The following is a 21,660-nucleotide window of genomic DNA, read 5'->3' as shown; positions in this document are numbered from 1 at the left end:
AAGAAGATGGGCTCAAAAAAAGCAGATACCAAGTCCTCCAAGAACAAGAAAGATGCTGAAAAAAAGGAACAGAAGAAGGAAGTGACACTTAAGTCTGGTGTTCCCTCCAACACCTTTTTTGGGAAAACAAAAATTACGCTTGCAGTAGCAGTGTCCGGGGGCAAGCTGGGGGCACCACCTCCGCATCAGTGGGCCCAACCCACCAATCCAGGCCCAAGCACATGAGTGTAAATGAGGTAGCCTGCTTAATGGTGCAAAGCAGTGATACTGAGCCTGAGATAAACGTATTGCTATCTCAAAGTAGTACCCAATCAACGCAGGAGGAAGCACATCAGATAAGTGGTCAGCAACAGCCACAACCACCGCCCGCAATAGTAGTTGTTGTTCCTCACGAAGTAGTGGCAGTTCAGGAAATTGAGCCTCATGCAGAGGAAGAAGAAGAGGAAGACACTCATTCAGAAGATCCATTGTCTTCCAAATCTCCAGCAAGGAAAAGGAGGGTTAGTCCATCAAGTTCTTCACCAAGCCCCCCTTCTGATGATCTAGATGCCACTTTGAAGCCACAAACTGAGTCTGAGAGGGAGACACATCCCAAGACCAGGCTAGGGAAAAGGGAGGTTCCAGAAAGCCTTACACTTATGGAAGTCGATGTAGAACAGCAGGATTATGATGATGAGCCAGTCATCACGAACATCACACACGGGACCGAGGAGATGGAGACCAACATTATTACCCTATCCAAAATCGCTGCGAGGGATGTAGCATGCATATCTCCAACACAGGTAACACCAACACGACCTACAGCTTCCATATTTGCATTAGCAAAGGCTCGGCAACGACCTACATCCAGCACAACTACCACCTCAGTAGAAGAAGGTAGTGGTACAGCACAGAGTCAAATTCAACGCACACCCTCCAGTTCATCCGACATTGGAAGTGGTACCTCCAGCAGGAGGCAAAAGTAAAGCCCCCCAGTTTGGGACTTCTTTATGGTTAGCGAAAAGGAGGTGAACATTGCTAAATGCTCCATTTGTAATACCTCTGTTAGTCGGGGTAAGCTTGGTACAAACTATGGTACCGGAGGCCAAATAACCCATCTGAAAAAACACCACTTGATAGACTGGGAAGACCACCTTCACGGCATAAGAACTGCAACCATTCATGTTGGTGAGGATAAACAAGTAGAAGATCCGATCATGGTTGAAGAGCAAGGACAGGGAGACATTCCCTCTGGTAGTGGTACACAAAGTATCCCTGTCCCCAGCAGTGCAGTGTTATCACCGCCCACATCTTCTTCAGCAACATCTCAGTGGCACAAGAGTAAGAGTCAACCTGGGACAGCAAGGAGTACCTCAATGAAAGCAAGTGTGTCGTTGAGCTTAAGGAAAACCATGCAGCCTACCATTATCAGCATGTATGTTTAGGGGGAAGGGGTAGTACGAATGCAACCACCCAATAGCACGCTTGTACAATGCGAAGCTGGCTAAAATGTTAGCACTGGACCTTCTCCCTTTTTCTTTTGGTGAAGGGGCGGGTTTTCTGGAATTTGTGACAGCCATCTGCCCAAAATGGCAGGTTCCCAGCCGCTACTATTTTGCCCGAGTTGCTGTTCCAGCACTACATCACGACATGCTGGAATTGCTTGGAAAAGCCTTGAAGCAGAGTGCTGTTCATAGTATCCACCTGACAACAGACATGTGGACCAGGTGCCAAGCCACTGATTACATGTGCATCACTGCACACTGTATCTCTTTTGAGGGGGTTAGAGAACAGATATCTGCTGGTGTTGACGCTGCTGAGATTTTTCATGTCACTCGCAAACATGCAACTGTAGCCATGTTTGCCATGGAGAAATCTCATACTGCTGCAAACATTTTGGAGGAGTTTAACAGCAAGGTCTTTGAGGGGCTGCGCCCACGAGGGCTTAACATTGGTTGTGTTGCCACAGACAATGGCAGTAATGTAGTTAAGGCCATGAGAGATGGTGGCTATTTCAGGGTCCCGTGTTTGGCACACTGGATTAACATTGTTGTTCAAGACTTTCTGAAAAATGAATGCAAAGTGCACAAGAATATGCACATATTTTGCCATTCTTTTAAAGCCTGGAAGCAGCTGAGTGAGGGTCATTCAACGCGAGCATAAAATGCCAGTCAAAGCACTCATCCAGGAGGTGCCATTGCGTTGGAACTCAACTTATTACATGATTGATCGTCTGTTTGAGCAGTACATACCACTCAATGCTTATGTCATGAAAAGATTAGGGGATCCTACTGTGAGAGGCAAGACCATTGAGATGGGCCAATGGGACCTCGTTAAATGCCTGACAGAGATGCTACTTCCTTTTGAGGTCTTCACACATGAAGTCAGCAGGGAGGACTGTACTATGGGCCAAGCTATCCCATTGTTGCACATGCTAGAGCAACAGCTGAAGAAGGTGTCTGAAACGTACGCAGGTGAGGATGACAAACAAGATGCATATTATTTGGCGGAATCCTTAGCCGTTCGCTTATCTGACAATACAAGGATTCAAAATAACATTGTGTCACATCCACGTTACATTACTGACACAATTTTGGATCCACGGTACAAAGTATTTCAGAACAGTAAGGCAGTAATTCCTTTTTCAGAAGTGGATGTTGCCAAGTACAAAACTTTGGTAGCTGAGCAAGCTATTGACTTTGAAAATGAATGGCTGGTAATTAGAGGCCCCCCGCCCCAGGCCAGAACAAGTACCACAGAGCAGATTCCAGAGTCAAATTCTACTTCTGAGCCTGAGGGCAGTGCGTTTGCCTTCCAGCAGTCACCAACACCAACACTACCAATAACTAGGCGTGGGCGGAATTTGCGTAATCGCGTTACGCAAATCTCCGCGAAACGGTAAAAAATCTCCGTGAACACGTAGGAATTCCGCAAACACGCGGAATTGCTTTTCCGCAATGCCTTTTTGCTGTTCGCAATTGCTGTTTGCGTGCTCGATGGGAAATATCTCACTAACACGCATCTTGAGAACACGAACAAGCAAAAAATTTCGCGAAGTCGCGGAATGCAGCATTTTGGGCAATTTTACATTCTTAGCGGAATGCGAACTTACCAAAATTCCGCGAGCGGAACGGAATTGACCGCCCAGGCCTACCAATAACATCAACAACAGCAAGAACAGGATCATCCACAGTACAATCGGCAACTGATTGGTTTCTACGGCAGGGGTAAGGTAAGTCCAGTGCTGATTCTTCAAAGGCAAAAGAGGCAGAGCACATCAGAGCACCCCTGAGCATTGAGCGGACGGTCCAGGCCTATCTGGCTGACCCAAAAGAGGTGTTCATGGATCAAAACCCTTTGTTGTATTGGTATGGGGAAAGAAGCCAATAGAAAGTGCTCAGCAGGCTGGCGATAAAGTATCTGGCTTCCTCTGTCGCAAGTGTCTCTTCCAAGCGTGTTTTCAGTGCTGTTGGTGCCATTGTAACTTTGAAAAGGACCAGTCTCTCGCCCAAAAGCGTGGAGAGGTTAACCATTATCAAAATTAATCAGCACTTAATACCATTGGAGTACAAAATACGTGAATCACAGCAGGAAGAGGAGAGTGACTTTGATGACATAAGTAGTGGGTTACATGACCTACTTCTGTCTGAACCACCAGAGTTTGAAGACGAATTCCTCTTCTCTGACAACTAGGCTTTCAAATTGTTACTTTCTTCATCCTTTATTTGTATGTGTATCTGTCTTTCTGGTTCAAATCAAATCACAACAAATCCATCACCACAGTCTTCTCTTCTTATTTTCCTATTGGAGTTGCACGTCTGTACATTTAACTGTCCACTCCACTCATTAGAGTCCTGCTCCATCTTCCTGACTCGCCCTAAATACATTTCCATCAAGCCAGACATTGGATGGAGAATAGTACAAGAAATGTTGCCTCTAACAGTCCCTCCATAAGAAGTGAAACGTGACTATAGCTATCCTCCGTTTTGTTTCCGAGCCGAAACTCATCACTGTCCGAAGGCTACTGCCTCTGTGTGCAGGCATCCATAACTCTTCACTGTCAGAACTTGGGCAGTCATCCAAAAGTAAACTCATCACTGTCAGAAGGCTAGGCATCTGATTTGACAGCCAAAGAGAAGAGCAAGACAGGTGATTATTAATGAATGATGGCATGCATTGCATTGGATGCTTGCTGACTCTGAGCGAATGTGCATGAAGTCGAACTCTACTAGTTAATATACTAAGTAAAAGTGACTCAAGTGACAGTCGATGTTTCCTTGTTGTTTAATAACCACATTGTACTCCTACTACTGCAGCTTCAGGCCAATATCCGTTACAATTTTTTAATATGGAATATGGACTTAATCGGAGTTACTATAAACTGAGTCGGTGTTGGACAACACGTGCCACACCATGATGATGACCATACTATCTTTGCAAGCAGTCAGTCAGTTGGATCAGAGATGATTGATGGAATAACTATGTTTCATGAAGTGGCATAAAAGATAAACACAACAATTCAACAAGAACCACATCTGACCTACGCTCTATGTCCATTTAGTGGTGGAGTCGAGTGTAGTGGTATGACTGACAGCGGCGCATTGATTTAGTCACTTGATTTGGAAAATGCGAGGTTGCTGTATATGCCTTTTATCTGGCTCCGTCAAAATTTAAGGTAAATGGAGGTTGGGTCACGGCCTGGTGCTGTGGGCCTGTTCTGTCCTGACTCCTGTCCTGTTGTTGTTGTAGCTTAATGCTGTAAACAGAGTAGACACAATGTATCCAAGCCGCCTCAGTCTGAAAGTGTTCTCTCAAGAGTCTTGTCTTCTTGCACTCCACCATAATTAATGCTTTTTTTAAATTCATTTATTTTTCAATACCCCTTTTGTTTTTCCATCTACACTTATAGGCCGGCCTTTACCCTGTGCTATACTGGGAGAAACAACTCACACTTACCTTACCAATCCGCATCAGGCAGGCAGTGGCACCCAATACTGATGTGTGGAGCGTCCATGGAAGGGAGGATCAAGAGGAATGACGAGACGCAACTTCACAATTGGAACAGGATAATACAGTAACTTTAGTATCATTCATCATTAGTCTTTTAATTAATTTGATTCGGTTTTCTCTTCAATTGTTACGGCTGTGTGTTGTATTGTTGTTTGTTTGCTAATTGATCCCTACACCATATTTTTTTATTTTCTTTGCTAGCTTTAAAAGTAAGCCCAGTACAACATGTAATTTGGGTCGCTCTGAGGGCATACATTACAGGCAAGGCAAATTGCATATTAATATACTGCTGCCCTGTACTGTCTAATTGTGTAGTAGTAGTTAGTAAGTATTACTCATTAACCATCAAGTTATCTTCATCATCATGCACGCTTTTCCGTTTTCTCCCTTTATAGCTTTATTGGATAAGATCATGGTCGTCTTCCAAGATTGTGTTTTGCTTTTGTTGTGTCCATGCATACTGTTTTTCTTTGTCAAACCTTTCCCCAAACCATCCTCCCATCCATTTATCAACCCCTAACCCTCTTCAACTGGGCTGTGTGATTTATATTGAGGTGTGATGTGACTACATTAAATGTGTACCAACAATTGATCACACGTGTGCTGGGGCAGATGTGGAGATAGCAAAACTAATTCAATTTCAAGGCATGGCGAGGATCTTCTTCTGTTTGCCCACCCATTCTCAGTCTATGTGCAAGGCAATTTTTTTTCATAGGGACCCACCTAATACATCCTAATTATTTGCTGTCATTGATTGGATTAATCATCAACATCCTATCACACAGCAGTAAAGGTTACAAATTATGATTGTGTTAAGTGACTCACTCAACACAACTACAGTTTGTAATTTCTTGTACTAGGCTGCCCCTCCACCATTATGTTTTATTTTACGTTAGCAGTTGCAATATTGTTTGTTTGGTAGTCTTCTTCTGCACTGTACTTTACGTTGTTCTACTACTCCTCCCACAGTCTCTCTCAAGCAAGTGACTGTTTCTTTTTTTTGTTTGCAAATGCTTCTGCCAGTGTCTACTACTACCACCACAACCATGGCTTCTTCTCCATTCTCTTGGGAAACCATGCAGCCATCGCTGTGCCGAACTTAATCATCATCAATCACAGGTAAGATAAGTTTGGTGGGAGGTATAATGGACTAGGAGGAGAGACTGACAGTACTAGTAGGTCAAATAACTCAGGGAAGGGTACCACACCTATCTGTTTGTGTGTTACAAAATCGGCAGATATCTTAAATCTAACACTGGCTGCGTGCCTGCAGCAGCAAGGAAACCATGTGACATAAATTCGTAAAACAGTAACCCCCCCATAAAACATTAACATCGTATGTTTAAGTATAAATATAATGTATTACCCTAACAAAATAAACTATCCCACTGTGACCTGACCCATCCCTCTCCCTAACCCCAACCAATGTCCAAAATGAAAAAATCCAAACAATGTCCATAAACCCCAATGCCCAATACCCACCCACCAACAAAAGGAATTAAAAAGGGGCAATCCAACATGGTCCTAAATTTGGCGGGCTTTGAGGTGTTTATCCACAAGGAACTTGATCCACTCCGCTAGGTGCTCCTCTAAGCGTGCCATCCGGAGGAACATTTGGCGGCGAAATGCCCTGCAGTTGCATCCAGGGTGGGGGGCAGCAGTGCTGGATGTTATAGTAGCGCGAATGCTGGCGGCTGCCTGACCGCGGCACCGTACCACTAGAGGCGGGGCCTGGCTGGGGCCCGGGGCATTGGAGGAGGCTGCAGCCACCTCCTCCTCCGCCTGAGCCACCAGCTGCCGGTACTCTTCACAGATGGCCTCTAGTTTCCGGCGCCGGGCCCTGGCTGCCAACTCCTTCTGTGTTGGTCTTTCTTGGGAAGGAGGATCTATATCAAGAAAGAAAAAGAATATTATAACCAATACTCTTAGCAAAACAGTAACACAAAATTAATTCAACACATAGTGGCACAGTAGCACTAGCAAGACTAGTACATAACGTTTGTGGTAAGTATCTATCCTCCCACTTCCTCGGCCTCTTAACATTTGTGGGAGTTTCAGACATTATACTAGCACGTTGGACTCCAATACACACCAGTTGTCTTATTCTTATCTCTAGTTTAGCAAAATTACATAACCTTGTTGTAGCCGGCATGCTAGCTCAGTCAGCTAAGCTTGCACCCAAGACAAACATATGATTCATGACGCAGACTCACTTTAGTTTTAATTACTACTATTGTCTGCAGGTGGGGAAACTCGTATTTTTCTATTATGGGTGGCACTGGCCATACTCTTTCTGTTTCATAAGGGCAATTGCTCAATTTCAATTTCACCCTGCCCTGGGTACTACAAAAAGGCAGATTATATATCTGATCCAATGATCATTGCTTATATATGGGACGACGACATAAGGTCAGTAGCGGTCAGTGGTGGGAGTGCTGCCAGGCGGTGACGTGGGGAGGGGGAGGAAGGGGTAGGGGCAGGGTAGTAAACTATGGATTATGGCCGATTACAGGTAAATACACATATAAATAAATACAACTAATTTTGTTGGACGCACTGCATCGCATTTGGCGGAGCAGTGCGCACAATGAAATTCATTTTTATTTTTATGTTTGCTTACCTGTATTTGGCCGTAATCCATAGTCTACTACCCCCCACCATGCCTCTCCCCACAATACTGCCCGGCAGCACTCCCACCACCGACCGCTACTGCATAAGGTACTTTGTTTTAATTGAGTGTGTAACCAACAGATAGGTCACCCTTTGCAAGCTGGCTGATACAGTCGAAAAGTAAATTAACATAGGTAGGGAGTGGTCCTCGGAGTCAGAGGAAGGTGCTTGATAACTAAACTATACACAATATATATATATATATGATGTGCTTGCAAGCTACTGTGAGTCAACTGTATTCTGAAAATTCAAGTTATTATAGTATTGCCCTCAACTTTGCTACTCTGGCGTGGTTTCTTTTACGTTCTCTTCAAACTAAGACTCTGCATCCAGTGACAGTCTCCACCTATGCTGTCTATGATGAATACATCCAGGCAGCCATCCATTCAAAGTAAATGTCTATCATTCTTCTTAATCTCTCAACAAACCTTTGTTTGTTTCACCAACAACCACCCATGCTTCCACTCCTTCCTTGCTTGCCTTGGCTTTGAGTTTGACTCAAACCCCGCTGATGATTCTTGCTATCCAGTATCCACCCATACTGTGTCACCCACCCACGCAGGCATCTTCTTTCACCTTCCACCCATCCTTCAACAACCCATGCATCTGATTCCTATCAGCCACCTGCATGCTGCTTCCAACGTATCCTTCTCTTCTAGTCGTATTACATCTCGCCCGTCCTTCCTCCTTCCACCCTTCTTTCCCCTTTTGTTGAACACATCCATCACGGTCATCTTTCACAACTGAGTTGGAGTCAGATAGAAGAGGCCATTGGTTACTCAACTCACACTGCTAATGCTATTGCTAATGCCATTACTAAGTAAAGGGTGTCTTCTTCAACCGTTGTCTAATGTTCACTATAACTTCATACTTACTAAGTCTCATCAGTACAGTGAGTGTACAGTACACCCTTCCCACTAGTGTAATGTCAATAAGTAAGGAATATAACTTACCACCGCGCGCCACTGCTGCTGGCTCACCCCATGTGGTAGCTCCTGCAGGTGTCGCTGACGCATCACCAGCCCCCTCCGGAATGACCGCATCACCATCTCCGCTGGCCCCACCAGCACTGGTGGTCGGTAGTACGCCTAGAAAAAACATTACACATTTTTAGATGCCTGTACACCTCCCCCTATTTATTCGTTTTCAATAGTAAGATTGAAAAAAAGCTAATAGTATACATACATATACAACATTCATCACTAGTCCAAATCGGGTACTAGAGTAGAGACTAGTAGTGTTATGGTCCCCAGGGTCATTATAGTCTACTCTATTCTTTGCAAAGTTAGCCTGAGACATGCAACCCTTTTAGCTTCATGTCTTTTGCGCATGTGTTACCTTGCAGCTTGTTGTGCAGTAGATGCCTTTAGTTTGAGCCCACATGAGCTCATATAGTTACTGTCTGAGTGTTGCGTTACAAGAGGTCGAAAAACAAGCCACTTTGTTATGGAGTTTGGTTAGTCCGTATTGCTTACCTATAACATGTACATGTTACACTTTTTGTCATGACTGAGAATTGCTTGCATTATACGATCTAACGCGTGCACCATTTTTCTCATAACAGGTGGAAGATTTTCTTCTACGAACCACGGACTGTCTACTTATTTATGGACACTAATCCAGTGTTCCATTCTGATTCCAGAATACTAACAAAGACTAAGTACCACCAGACCTAGCCCACCTATTCCAGATAGGCCAATTGTTCACTAAGTCTGCATTTCCATTTTTCTAACCCTTAAAAATACATACATGAGATGGAGGACACATGCACATGCATAAATTTGTGCATACACCAAATAGTTGGTTGGTTGTGTCTAATGTTCTGCTACTAACTGACACTACTAAGCCTACCACTCACTAAACAAACTACAAAAGGTTATACTAAAGACTGGGGTAAGCAGCACTCAGTGACAAAGGATACGTCTCGCAGACCGCTAAAACATTATGAACTAATACTAACCTAGTATCAATACATCCACCACTATTTGACAGGAGGACAAAGGAAGGACTAGAGAGTCTCTCTAGCAATAGCATTACCTAACTTAAGTTCCCTAAAATAAACTCTTACATAATAATCACCCCAAGTGAGCACAAAGTTGCAAACAAGTAAGAGTAGCGCTGAGCACCTGTGTCTTACAATCACAGAAGATTTTGAAATGTAATTTACCTGCAATGTAAGCAGCAGTATTCTTGTTATTCGTAAAAAAATTATACACAATACTTATACTACTATATATTAGCTACTCACCAAGCCCCACAACCTCGACACCTAGCAGGTCCAACAGGTCCTCCTCCCGGTCCAGGATGTCTGACTACCGGGCGGCCAGCTGGTTATATGTGCGCCTGACCCCTGAGCAGCGAAACACTGCCCAGCGCACTTTCGCCCACCGGCGGTGACTCTCCTGGGTAGGGTACGCAGAGCCTGGTCTGCCGCCTGCTGCCAAGGTCAAGGGGAGGTGGTGCTGTACAAAGAACACAAGGGCGGCCACCTCTTGGGTGCAGGCGCCTTGCCCTTGGAGCCGCCGCTAGTGCTGCTGCTACCCTTCGCCATGGTTCTGGGGTGTGTGGGAGGCAGAAAAGAAAAGTTAGAAGGAAAAAATAAAGTTAGGGGAAGAAGTAGGAGCTTAAAGAAAGAAGCAATAGAAAATAGAAAAGTAAAAACACTGTAAAAGTAGAAATAAAATGCAAAATATAGACTTAGGGACAGAGAGAGATAGATAATAAATTTAAAAAATCAGAAAAACAGTGTAAAAAACTAAGGATTGCAAATATTGAGGGAGGATAGAAAAGCAGGCCGAGAACCGTAGCATAGAATGAAAAACAAGATGGCCGCGCACGTCGCGACCGTGTGGGTAAGTTTGCGGAATATTGCCCCCCGAGCACACAAAAAGCGTTGCGTATAAGTAAAACGCGTTCCCGAAAATGAATTGTGCTTTGCGAACACGCTATACGTGACCCGGAACAGGATATAAGGCATCTAAACATTTAGAAGCCTGAGCATCAGTTATAGTCCTAAAAGTCCATATAATTTCACAACTCTCCAATGGGTTGGATTATTTATTTTATTTTTCCATTTTCATAGCATCCTCAGTGATCACAATTCTTGCTGGGTGCTGTTCAAACCACAGAGTAAACACAAGATTGCCAACACGTGTTTCGTCAGGCAAGTCAGTTAAAAGACTTCATCAGGGCAAAAAAAGAACAAACGAAAAGCCAATGTATTGGTTTTTGACTGTTTCTGTTTGTACCATCTGAAGATACATATGCTATTCAGGTCATATCACGCAACGTAATAATAATTGGTGGTTCAAAATTTGTATATGAATAGTTAAAGTATTTGTCTTATGAAATGAATAATTTATCATGATATAGATGTATTTATAAATGTTTTCTAAATGTGAAATACTGTAAAAAAAAAGTAGTAAAATAAAAAGAAAATATATTTTTTTATATATTAGTCACATTGTCTGTGTAATCTGATGTGTGAGTCTAAAGTATAATTGCTTTACTTAGTAGTATCAAGCACTGTGCCCGGTGCAAAACGTTTTCCCAAAGAGTTGTTTTCCCTGATAGGGTAGTATCCTTTTTGTCAGGGGGCCCGTGTGTTTTCCAAAGTAAGTGTCTTCACCTGGAACACAAATTTAAACAAAGCGAATTCCTTTAAAACCGCAGCACAGAATGACGTAGACGCTGAATCTACATATTCATAAATATCTCGAAATTAAAGGCAAATGACTCCAATAAAAAAGATCACCGCATCACGAATGGTAGTAAAATTCTATGAGAAAGCAAAATCGTAACTCCAGAACTTGATCATAATAAACCGAATCCAATCCTTGAGAGAAGCGATACGGCAACCAACACCATGTGTCTTATTCCAGCATCTAGAAAAAAAGGCATCACGAACTTGAGGGACAATTGAAAAACAAGATGGCTGTGCCCATATGCGACTGCATGGGCAAGTTCGCGAGCCCAAGCATGCAAACAGCATACCGAACAAGAAAAACTCATTGCGAACGGGCACGACAAGCAACTACACACGCTCGCATGGCTACGTGTAGCTTGCGTAGTGCAATAACAATTTTGCGTAGCACGACTACGCGAACTAAGCCCAGGGTTAATAATCAGGCAAAGTGTTGTTGTTCTGCTCTTACTGGTGCGAGGTTTGTTGAGGTCATGCACAAAGTTGGATGGACTTGTTTGCTCTCTTAAGAAGTGTTCTGTGGTTGCTAATAATATTAATTATGATAATACTTGTAGAGCACATAGTTACTTCAGCTGAAGTGTCACAGCACTAAGGTTTCTCTCCCAGAGTCCGGAACAGACAAGGCACTAAAGAGGAACAATTACGTTGGTTGAAAGAAGAACAATTAAGTTGATTTAAAGAGCCGGGTCTTTAGCTTTTTCCGGAAGGATAGCTCGTTTTTTTCCTGCCTAAGCAAAAGGGGAAGAGAGTTCCACATCTTAGCCGCCAAGTGGTGAAAGGAGCATCCTCCGATGAGAACCCGTTTTAATGATAAGGATACAGGCCAGAGAGACCCCAGCTCATCTGAAACTTCTCCTTAGGGAGTAGGCCGTGCCAGAGGGTGCAGATACTATGGGCCTTTATTGTGAAAGATTCTGTAAAAATAGCACATGGCCTTAAACAGGGCTTTAAGTGGGCCAGGTCTCAACGGCTCTGAGCACCAGCAGTTTTTTAAATGGGGGCTCGAAACGGGTCTCTATCGGGCTCTGTTTTGTGCCCTGGCCCAGGCGGTCCATTTTTTTCCAGACTGCAGTGACAGCAGGAACATGGACGTGCGCTGCTCACACTGCTCACTTTTCACTAGTGGAGAAGTTACGGCATGACGTCATTCCAGGTGAGCATTGTAGGGGAAGGGAAATCCTTTAAAGAGAGTAATTTTCTCTCTGGATTTTCCTTCTCTTTTAGAAACTCAGGAGCAGCAACATCGTCTTAGTGTCACCAGGGCTTTAAGAGGAATCTTTTTCAAAATTATATACCAGCCATAGTTGCTGCTTATTTATCTTATGCAACTAACAACCACTAGCAAAGCCAATGGTCCTGACTTGTTGTAGGTACGATGTTACTTGTTGTATAATATATCTGGGTGCAGTGACCGAAACAGCAAAATACAAGCACATTATGCTAAGCACAGATTTTTAGCTTAAGGTTGTAAGCAATGCCCCTAATTACATTAGCCACGCCCCTTTTAGAGACCCCCAGTTTTTCATCCCACTTAAAGCCCTAGACTTAAAGGAAACCCTTTCCTTTAGGGGTAGTTAGGGCAATTTAGCAAGAGCAGGAGCTGTAGGGGAGCATCTTGATAGATTTACCAACAGTTAACACGTTGGAGTCTCATCACTCGTGGCTGTGAGACCCCCAGATACAAAATGTTGCAGTAGTCCAGTCTGACATAACCAGAAACTAGACCACTGTCTTCTTGACTGCTTCTGGTAGTATTCCAAGCATCTTTTTAAAGGTTTTTAAGATCCCAAAGCACTCCCGCTAGACTTGTGATTTGACTATCAAATGAGAGCTTTGAGTCAAACCAGGTATCAAGATTTTTAACTCTTGACTTGAGTGCTGGTAGAGGCCCAAGTATCTCCAGCCACAAGGCTGTGATGCAAATTGAAGGCTGCTTGCCAAGGATAAGAACCTCCGTTTTCCCAGTGTTTAGCTTGAGGAAACTGAGCTTCATCCACTTAGCCACCTCCCACAAGATATCTAAGCAGAACCTCAGTGGTGGGTGTGTCCTCAGATAGAGGGATTATCAACTGATTATCAGCTGCGTATCATCGGCGTACAACACGATGTTGAAGCCGTTGCGCTCTATATCAGCCAAGGGGCGCATATATAGATTGAAAAAAGTAGGGCTCAAAGAAGAGCCCTGAGACACCCCCTGCTGCAGTGGAAAAACCTTGGGTGGAAAAGGATTTTGTGCCACCTGAAAGGTGCATTTCTGCAACAAGGCGAGCCACAGCAAAACCTTGTCACCAATTCCACTGTTCCAAGGTTGTTCAAGTAAAAGGCTGTTGGACCCTGTGCCAAAGGCTGCACTGAGGTCCAGCAACAGCAAAGCTGTAATGTCACCTCTATCACTAGCTTGGTGAATAGAATCAGAGGCAAGCAATAATGATTACTCTGTGCTGTATTGGGGATTAAAGTCCGAATGAGTCTTATGAAGAAGATCTCTCGTCTCAATGAAAGTTGAAAGTTGTTGATTTATATATTGTTCTGCCACCTTAGAGACGAAGGGAACAGCAAAATAGGTCTGAAATTCTCTGGCTTTGTGGGATCAAGTAGCAGCTTTCTTAGGTCTCGCCTACGCAGCGTGCATGCGCTGCTTAGGAGGAGACCTTTAGCCATCGGTCCCGTTTTTAAGCCACAACAGTGCACGTGTTCCTTTGCCTTTAATGGCAACCCGTGCACAGGTGGCTATTCCCTTGCGGGCTCGAGCTCTGACACCATATGTTTGTAATTAACTTTCAAACATATGGTGTTAGCGCTCGTTCCCGTAAGGGAAGCAGGCGCAGGCCCCCTCCTCTCTCCCTCCCCCCTGCTGCCAGCGCGAGGCGCAGCATGCTTGTTTTTTCAGTCCCCCCGGGGCACAAGCAGGTATCCACTTCTGTCTTTTTGCTGCGATCAGCTGTAATGACAGAAGTGGATGCCTGCTTGTGCCCCGGGGGAACTGCAGGACAGCCGGGAATCTGTCCCAAAACGGCGGACTTTAAACCGATGCCACCATGCCTTTCAGCAAATAGGAACCACTGGCTGCGAAAGGAGTAAGGAGGAGGGCGCTGGGAAAAAAATACCACCGAAGCGAGGGGGAGGGGGCACAGAGCAGCAGCAAGATGAGCGCATCAGTTAATTGTTTGCATTTAGTGCTTGGAGCCAACTTCTGATGCCAGCACTTGTAATTTTTACTCGAGTTGCTTCCACAGCTGTCAGGCGGTGCTTCCGTTTAACTCATGTTGCAGTTTTATTGTTCATCCGTTGCTCTTATGTTGTACTGGTAATAAGTCTAAAACCCATGTCATTATTTGGATCTGGAGAGACATGAGAAACAGCAGCTGAATCTCAGCTTCTCCATTTGAACACATTGTGTTCTCCTAGACAAATCCCTCTATCTCACCGTACCTTGTTCCCTTTAGCAACCAAAAAAGTGGCCCAACAAGCGACGGTTCAGTTCGCAGTAAGCAATGTGCAGGAAAATTCATTCATTCACAGATGGTTGACTCTAATTTCTACTAGGGGACACACTGGTTTTAGGAGCAGGCGCACGACCTACTGGGTTATTTTGCAAGCATGTGACAGCAGCGGCGTAAAAGAAGTCTCATTTTCTTTGTCCAGCAGCGATTTCACAATCACAGAGCCCATGGTGCCAGCCCCTCTCAGAACCAGGACCACTCCGTCTGAGGACATGTTGGTGGGAACGGCAGCAGTGGGGTGGGCGGCAGGCAGTGCAAGCTCTCAGCTTGCTGTGCCATACATCCGTTTTAGTACTGAGAAGGCAGTGTGGCCCCACCCCCTGCTCTTCACGGCTTGCCTTTCACCAAGGAAACCACTCCTCACATTTTTTTCTAACCCACCACGGACATTGCTGCGTAGCTAGCTAGGCACTGAATATTCCCTTGCACGGATACCGAGGCGGCTTGGTGGGTTGGCACACCTCCTGCTTGTGTACGTGCCCGCAAGTGTGAGTGTCACGCGCGTTATGGGCTGCAGCTCGGTTCTATTTTTTAAACTATTGACCAGTGTCCTGCCAACGTATACATAGGCCGCGTGCTACTAGCGCCAAGAGGTAGACGCGTGCTGCTAGCTCTAAGAGGCGTGCATTCGGATATACTTTAAAACTTCAGTTCTGTGTTTTCTGGAGCTTGAACGTGACCATCTGACAGTTTTCTTAAAGTCCGGCGGGTCTGCTAAAGTAGCACCTGCAACTTTACGGTAAAAGTGTAAACAATGTTTTTTCAGTCGGTCCAAGTTTTCCTCCCTATCGAGTGAGTGAGTGCCCAGGTCAGTAATGTGAATGTCAGTATTGAATTGAATTGAAAGAGTTCTTATATAGCGCAAACTGCCACTCTACGGGTATCCTGGCGCTTTAGATTGAGAGAATTGACCAGAGTATAAATAAATCGGGATATCGAAGGGAAAGGAAGATCAATCCCTAGGAAAGAGCCAGGTTTTAACACTCTTTCTATACTCGATCAGGGAGTTAATTTGTCTGATACTCTGGGGAAACTTGTTACACAGATGGGCACCAGCCACATTAAGTGCCCTCCCTCCCATCCTAGAACGTTTGAATCTGGGAATCGACAGCAGACTGGCGCTAGCGGAGCGAAGCTGCCTCTTGGGCTGGTACCAAGTGAATTTTTCCCGCAGTGGGACTGGACCCAGATCGTGTACCGCTTTGTGCACCAAGCAGTGATTTAAAATGGACCCTTTCCTTGATGGGCAGCCAGTGTTGGTCTCTCAAGGCCAGGGTAGTGGATGATCTACGCTGCCTATTTAGCACCAGTTTTGCTGCTGCAGACTGGACTCTCTGCAACCCCTGAAATATGTACTGTGGTGCTCCCAAATACAGGGAGTTGCAATAGTCCAGCCTGTTTATCACTGTGCTTCTCACTACAAGGGAGCGCGAGTCTTTTGGTAGTAGTGGGAATATCTGATGTAACATGCGCATCAGGGAGAAGCACATGCTGGCGGTCTTATTTGCCTGTGACTCCATTTGAAGATTGTCATCTATTAGAAACCCCCAGATTGCGTACCATGCGACCGAAGCCAGCGGTTCCTCCTCAGGGGGGAGCCTAAACTCCAATGGTATGTGTTTAGACATCCTGACAGAGGAGCAGTTCACCACCTCAGTCTTCCCACCATTAAACTGTAGAGAATTTCTTCGAGCCAACTAGCCGTCCGACGCATGTACTGCTGGAACATGTCCATGGATACCGCATGTTCTCCTTAAAAGGAGAACACCAGTTGTGTATCGTCGGCATAATTGACTAGGTCGACTCCAAATGATTTAATGATGGGGAACAGGGGCTGCAGATAGATATTGAAAAGAAAAGGGCTGATCGCAGAGCCCTGCAGCACCCCATCGACTACCGGGTATTTGTTGGAGGAAAACGGTGCCAAAGTCACCACCTGCTATCTCCCCGCTAGATAGGACTGCAGCCATTGCAGCACCCGTCCCTTCACCCCTATCTTATCCAGTCTCTCCACTAAGATAGAATAGCTCACTGTATCGAACGCAGCCGACATATCGAGAAGCACTAAAACAGAAGCGTTCCCGTTGTCGGCCCGCATACGTAAATTGTCCAGCATGGTAGCCAAAGCCGTCTCAGTCCCATGACCTGGGCAGAACCCGAATTGGTCTCTGTCAAGCAGTTGATTATCCTCCAGGAAGCACAATAGAGTCTTGCTTACCGTCTTTTCCAGAATGTTAACTGGGTATGGCAGGAGGGAGATGGGTCTAAAGCTTGCAGGGATTGTCAGGTCCAATGAGGGCTTCTTGATCAAAGGTGTCACCACAGCTTGCTTCAATTCAATTCAGTACCAGTTTAACACCCAATAAGCTATAGAAAGGTGACCCGTCAACCTTTGCAAAGGGCCTTCCACTGCAAGTGTCACTGTATTTTTAGTAACTTTTGAACCATTTGAGCTAGAAACATTTTTTTTGTTAAAATCTGCAGATTATGCAACAGATGATGGAGTATGTGGCAAATGTGTCAAATATAAAATTGTGCAAAAATCGCCAGGGCTACATATTTGCACAATTTCAGTAGCTCTGCCAATGTGTCTGCTATGATCGAGTGGTTTATCAAATTGGGTGAATTGGGTCTCAGACGCCTGGCTGAACTTGAAATTTCGGAGACCTCGAGGAGAATTCTCTAGGAGGGTCTGAGAGAGTGGACATCATGTGCTTTAATTGGGGTGGGTCTCGCTAGTGCTCGTAACTGGTAGTAATTAAAAACTGAGTTCGAAATTTGTCCCTATCGACCCTACATTCAGGTCCTCAACTTCACAGGCAAAGACCCTGATCGATTCTTAACAATGATTGTAATCCAAGTCACCAATGCAGTCCTTGTTTAAATTTCACAAGTTTTATTTCTTCTTGCCTTTCCCAAATATTGTGGTTTTGTCATGCTTTTTTCATGCATTGTATGGCTCTTGAATAGCACATATTGTGAATTAGGTTGCCTCTAGGTATCTGTTGAGTTGAGGTTGTGGGTGGGTGCTCATGATGGGGCACAATTGAGAGTTCTGGAGCGAAGGTTGAGGGTAGTGCAAGCTTCTCACTGTGAGTGTCAGTGGGTCAGAAAAGTATTCACACATACCAATTGGAATTATCATTTGATGTGAAAGTTTATGAAGGTAGTTCACAGCTGTACAGATAGATTTGCAAATGACTGGGTCCAAACTGGGGTTGCGTGGTCAGAAAAAGAACAATGGATTAAACCATTGTCTTTGTGACTGGGGGTGAATGTTTGCATTGTTTAGCATTCCATCCATCATTTGTTCCTTTTGCCTTTGTCACCCTAAGTGTGTTTGGTATGCCCAGACGTGGGTCCTGTGCTCGTGGTGCCACTGGATTCAAGCTGGTTTCTCCCTCGTCCCCCCAATCACTCCCCTCCCGCTGTTAAATACTTGTCATGTCTGAGCCTTTCATTGTCCCACCCCTCCTCCAGTCTCAACCAGTTCCCTAGTTGCTGCTTGCTCTTGAACGCCGCTAGTTTTAGGACTTGTGTCCTGGCAATAAGCGATTGTGTACTCTGCTCTTATAATGTTGAGCCGAAGTCAGGCTCAAAGCTACTTTCTCTGTTCTAAAGGCGGCCCCTCTAGCCTTACGCCACACCCTAACACATAACAACGGACGCATTTTCCATATTATATACAATGCATTTGTGGTTGTTGAATATTTATCTTATGCAATTTACAACTATTCACTAAGCCAGTAGTGCTGGTACAGTGGTCCACAGTTTATAAAGCACTAGTCAAATCAGGAGCAGTTGCTCGTATAATTTTTTTTAACATGGTGTTTACTAAAATAGAACCCCATGACATTATTTATTTAAACTTTCACAAATTATAGGCTTTCTTTCTAATAAGTATCCGGCTGTGTAGCAAGTGGAGAGTTCTTACTATTTTTACTATTGTTAGAAAATAAACAAAAACATGTTTTTTGCTTTTTGGGGATGTTTTTTTTCGTTTAACCATATTGTAATTGTTCATTTTTTTATACTAGCACAATTGTTTGGGGAACAAATGGAGAAACTATTGAATCCGTTCACACCACCATAGACTTCTTCTCTCTGGCTATTCTTTTTTTTTTTTTTAGAAGGCCCTACTGGTCCCAGCGTGCTATGTGTTGTTGGATTGGGTGACCCTGTGAGTGGGGATAATGTGCTGCATGGCTAAACACGTAAGATCCCAAAGACGAGACCTATTGGCTTTGCCAATGCTTGTTTATAGTGGCACTATGATGGCAGTTTCCAAGACTGAGAAACCTGTCCTGAAGTGAAAGAGCTGTTAATGAGATCACACAACAATGGTGCTATCACCTTTAGACCTAGCTCTATGATGGCGTGAGAAGCAGGATTGGAGGAAGCCACTGATTTAACAGTTGCCAGTATTGGACATAAGTCCTCAGTTGTGATCAATTTGAAACTAGGGAGCCCCACACTATCTACCGGAGATTCAAACCATACCGTAAGACAGGGAGCGTTTCTGACAGCCTCAGAAGGGTGGAGTAAATAGAGGCAACTTTATCCAAAAAGATGCTAAGCCATAATATTACAGTGTTCCTCTGACGGCGGAATCGACGTGAAGGCACGCTCAAGAGAGGGAAGTGATTTTACTATTGAGCAAAGTTTGCGAAAAGAATTCTGAGTAATTTGTATATTGCCTGCATACAAATTGAGATGTGTGATCCTAATATGCCTGTGATAATCTTTCAAGGCCGCATGATCGTTGGCCTTGGCGGTGGGATCAAAGTTTTTACACCAAATGCTTTCTAGGCGTTCACAGTTTTTTTTTCAACTCAGATAGCTCTTCACTAAATCATGTTGCCAAAGGTTTCATGGTTCTACGGGCATGATCAGTCACTGGTGCAATTTGATCCAAAGCACCCTTAATACATACTACCAGTTGGGTGCTAGCTGTGTCTACACAGTCCTTCCAAGCCAGGCAACTCTCTTCCAAGACTTGGGTGATTGCAATGGAGGTCACCTTTGCCCATCTCCAGGTCTTAACCACTTGACCAGAGATGGACGTAGATGGCAGTGTTCTTAATAAGATTTGAAAAGGAAGTGCAAAGTGAAAGCAGAGGGAGGGGAGGATTCATCACCAAATTGGTTAAGTTGGAAAACATGTGGTTCAAAGTATGTCCCAGCTGATGGGTGGGGGCGAAAACCAATTGTACTAACTAGAGAGCATTTAAATCAGTCACCAATGCTGCTGCTGTCCAACACTCAACGTTCTCTACATCGAGATTAAGATTTCCAACAACAGTAAAGTTTGAGTGCCTCAAGACGTAGGCCGGAAGAATGTCAGCTAGAGATGCTGTAAAATTTGAAGCCTAACCTGGAGGACGATAATTTAAAAACCCTGCTAAGGTGAAATTGTTAGACAGTTCAAGAGGGGGAAAAGCAGGCTCACTTTCTGCAATCATTACCGCCGGGTAAGGTACAATGGTCCGTTTGTTCAAAAATAATTGCAATATCTCCACGCCCCCCCCACCCCTCCTCCTCTCCCCCCTTTGGAGAGGCCTATCTAGCCTAACAATTGCATATCCCTGGGGAATGGCCGGGTGTATATCGGGCGCTGAACTTTCCACAGATAGTCAGTCAAGAATTCATACAGCTCTAATTTGTGTCTGACGAATGAACGGGAATTGACTAAATATCCTGTGTGCGGTGACCGTGTGATCTTGTTACCCAAGTCGGTGGGCTCCACTACAGTTTGGGAGGTAAACCCACAACTAACTAATAGCAATCAGGAAAAGGAGGACCAATATCTAAGGATCATGTATAGGGCTCAGTATTTTTGGTAAGTAGTGTAAGATATGCATGTATGTATATATGTGGTATTTAATCAGAGCAAACATAGCCTAGAGGCGGTGGGCACGTGGTTAAATCCTGCTTTGGGAGGCACAAGACAAACCTTACATGGGATGGATTGTAAAGGGAAGTAATGAGGATCCCCCGTAAGTAGTCGATGAAAACAATGCACGACCATAAACACACAGGACTAAATCTATAGAAATACAAACACATACTAAACTACATGGAGTCACAGAAAGATATGTACAGAAATACGTAGACACATGCAAGCACCGACACTCACAGATACTCTTAGGGTTAAGAAAGCATCTTTATAAATGCACACACAGGCACTTACATATAAATACTTACAGACAATCAGAAGCATGCACACACACATGGAAATGTGCACCCACGCATACACACGCAGACACACTAAATGGTCATTTGTGTCTCTTCTACTCAAGAAAAGCACCTTTCAAAGCCTCGGGTTGAACACGGCACACACTGCACTGCGGTATTCCGCACATGGTCTGTTGGATGGGATCTCCATGCTCCCTGTGTGGTGAACACAGATGCCTTCCCTCACTCCACACCCCCTCCCACTCATCCCCTGCCCGCCACATGGCAGCTGCAGCAGTGTCGGCGGTGTAGGGTGGCAGGGGACAGCCCTGCCCGGAATGGTGGAGCTGTGCAGGGTGACGTCAGGAGAGGAAACAGCTGCAGTGCACCGGAGCCGCTTCAGACCTCCCGGCTCCCTCGGAGAAGGCGCAGCCCAGAGCCCACTGCACTGTCCGAGGGTACGCAGCGGCAGTGACAGCTCTCTGCGGGACCACAGACCCTCTCAGCCCCGCCCCGCGCGATCCACGGCCGCCCAGGTGAGTCTTTGGGGGGTGGAAGGGGGCCCTGCGGGACTGACGCATTTAAAAATTGTATTTAATATCATTCAGAAAAAAAGTG

At 44.8% G+C, this 21,660-nt stretch overlaps 2 protein-coding genes across 5 annotated transcripts in view; one reads left to right on the top strand and one right to left on the bottom strand.

Annotated features, from left to right (window-relative positions):
- The window catches only part of LOC144769491 (cationic amino acid transporter 2-like), a 448,818-nt gene that overhangs the window by 405,297 nt on the left and 21,861 nt on the right, over positions 1–21,660 (bottom strand). The window lies entirely within an intron of this gene.
- ANXA6 (annexin A6) overlaps positions 21,413–21,660 on the top strand; it is a 184,382-nt gene continuing 184,134 nt past the window's right edge. For 3 of the 4 annotated variants that reach the window (XM_078653620.1, XM_078653621.1, XM_078653619.1), the window contains exon 1: positions 21,440–21,578. The gene's annotated coding sequence lies outside the window, so the exon portion shown is untranslated. Of the gene's footprint in view, positions 21,579–21,660 lie in introns of all 4 variants that reach the window. The other variant, XM_078653622.1, reaches the window with a different exon arrangement.

This window comes from Lissotriton helveticus, chromosome 7, assembly GCF_964261635.1.
Source record: "Lissotriton helveticus chromosome 7, aLisHel1.1, whole genome shotgun sequence".
Classification (NCBI taxonomy): domain Eukaryota; kingdom Metazoa; phylum Chordata; class Amphibia; order Caudata; family Salamandridae; genus Lissotriton; species Lissotriton helveticus.
Note: the sequence above shows the minus strand (reverse complement) of the source record. Positions and strands in the feature narration are given on the sequence as shown.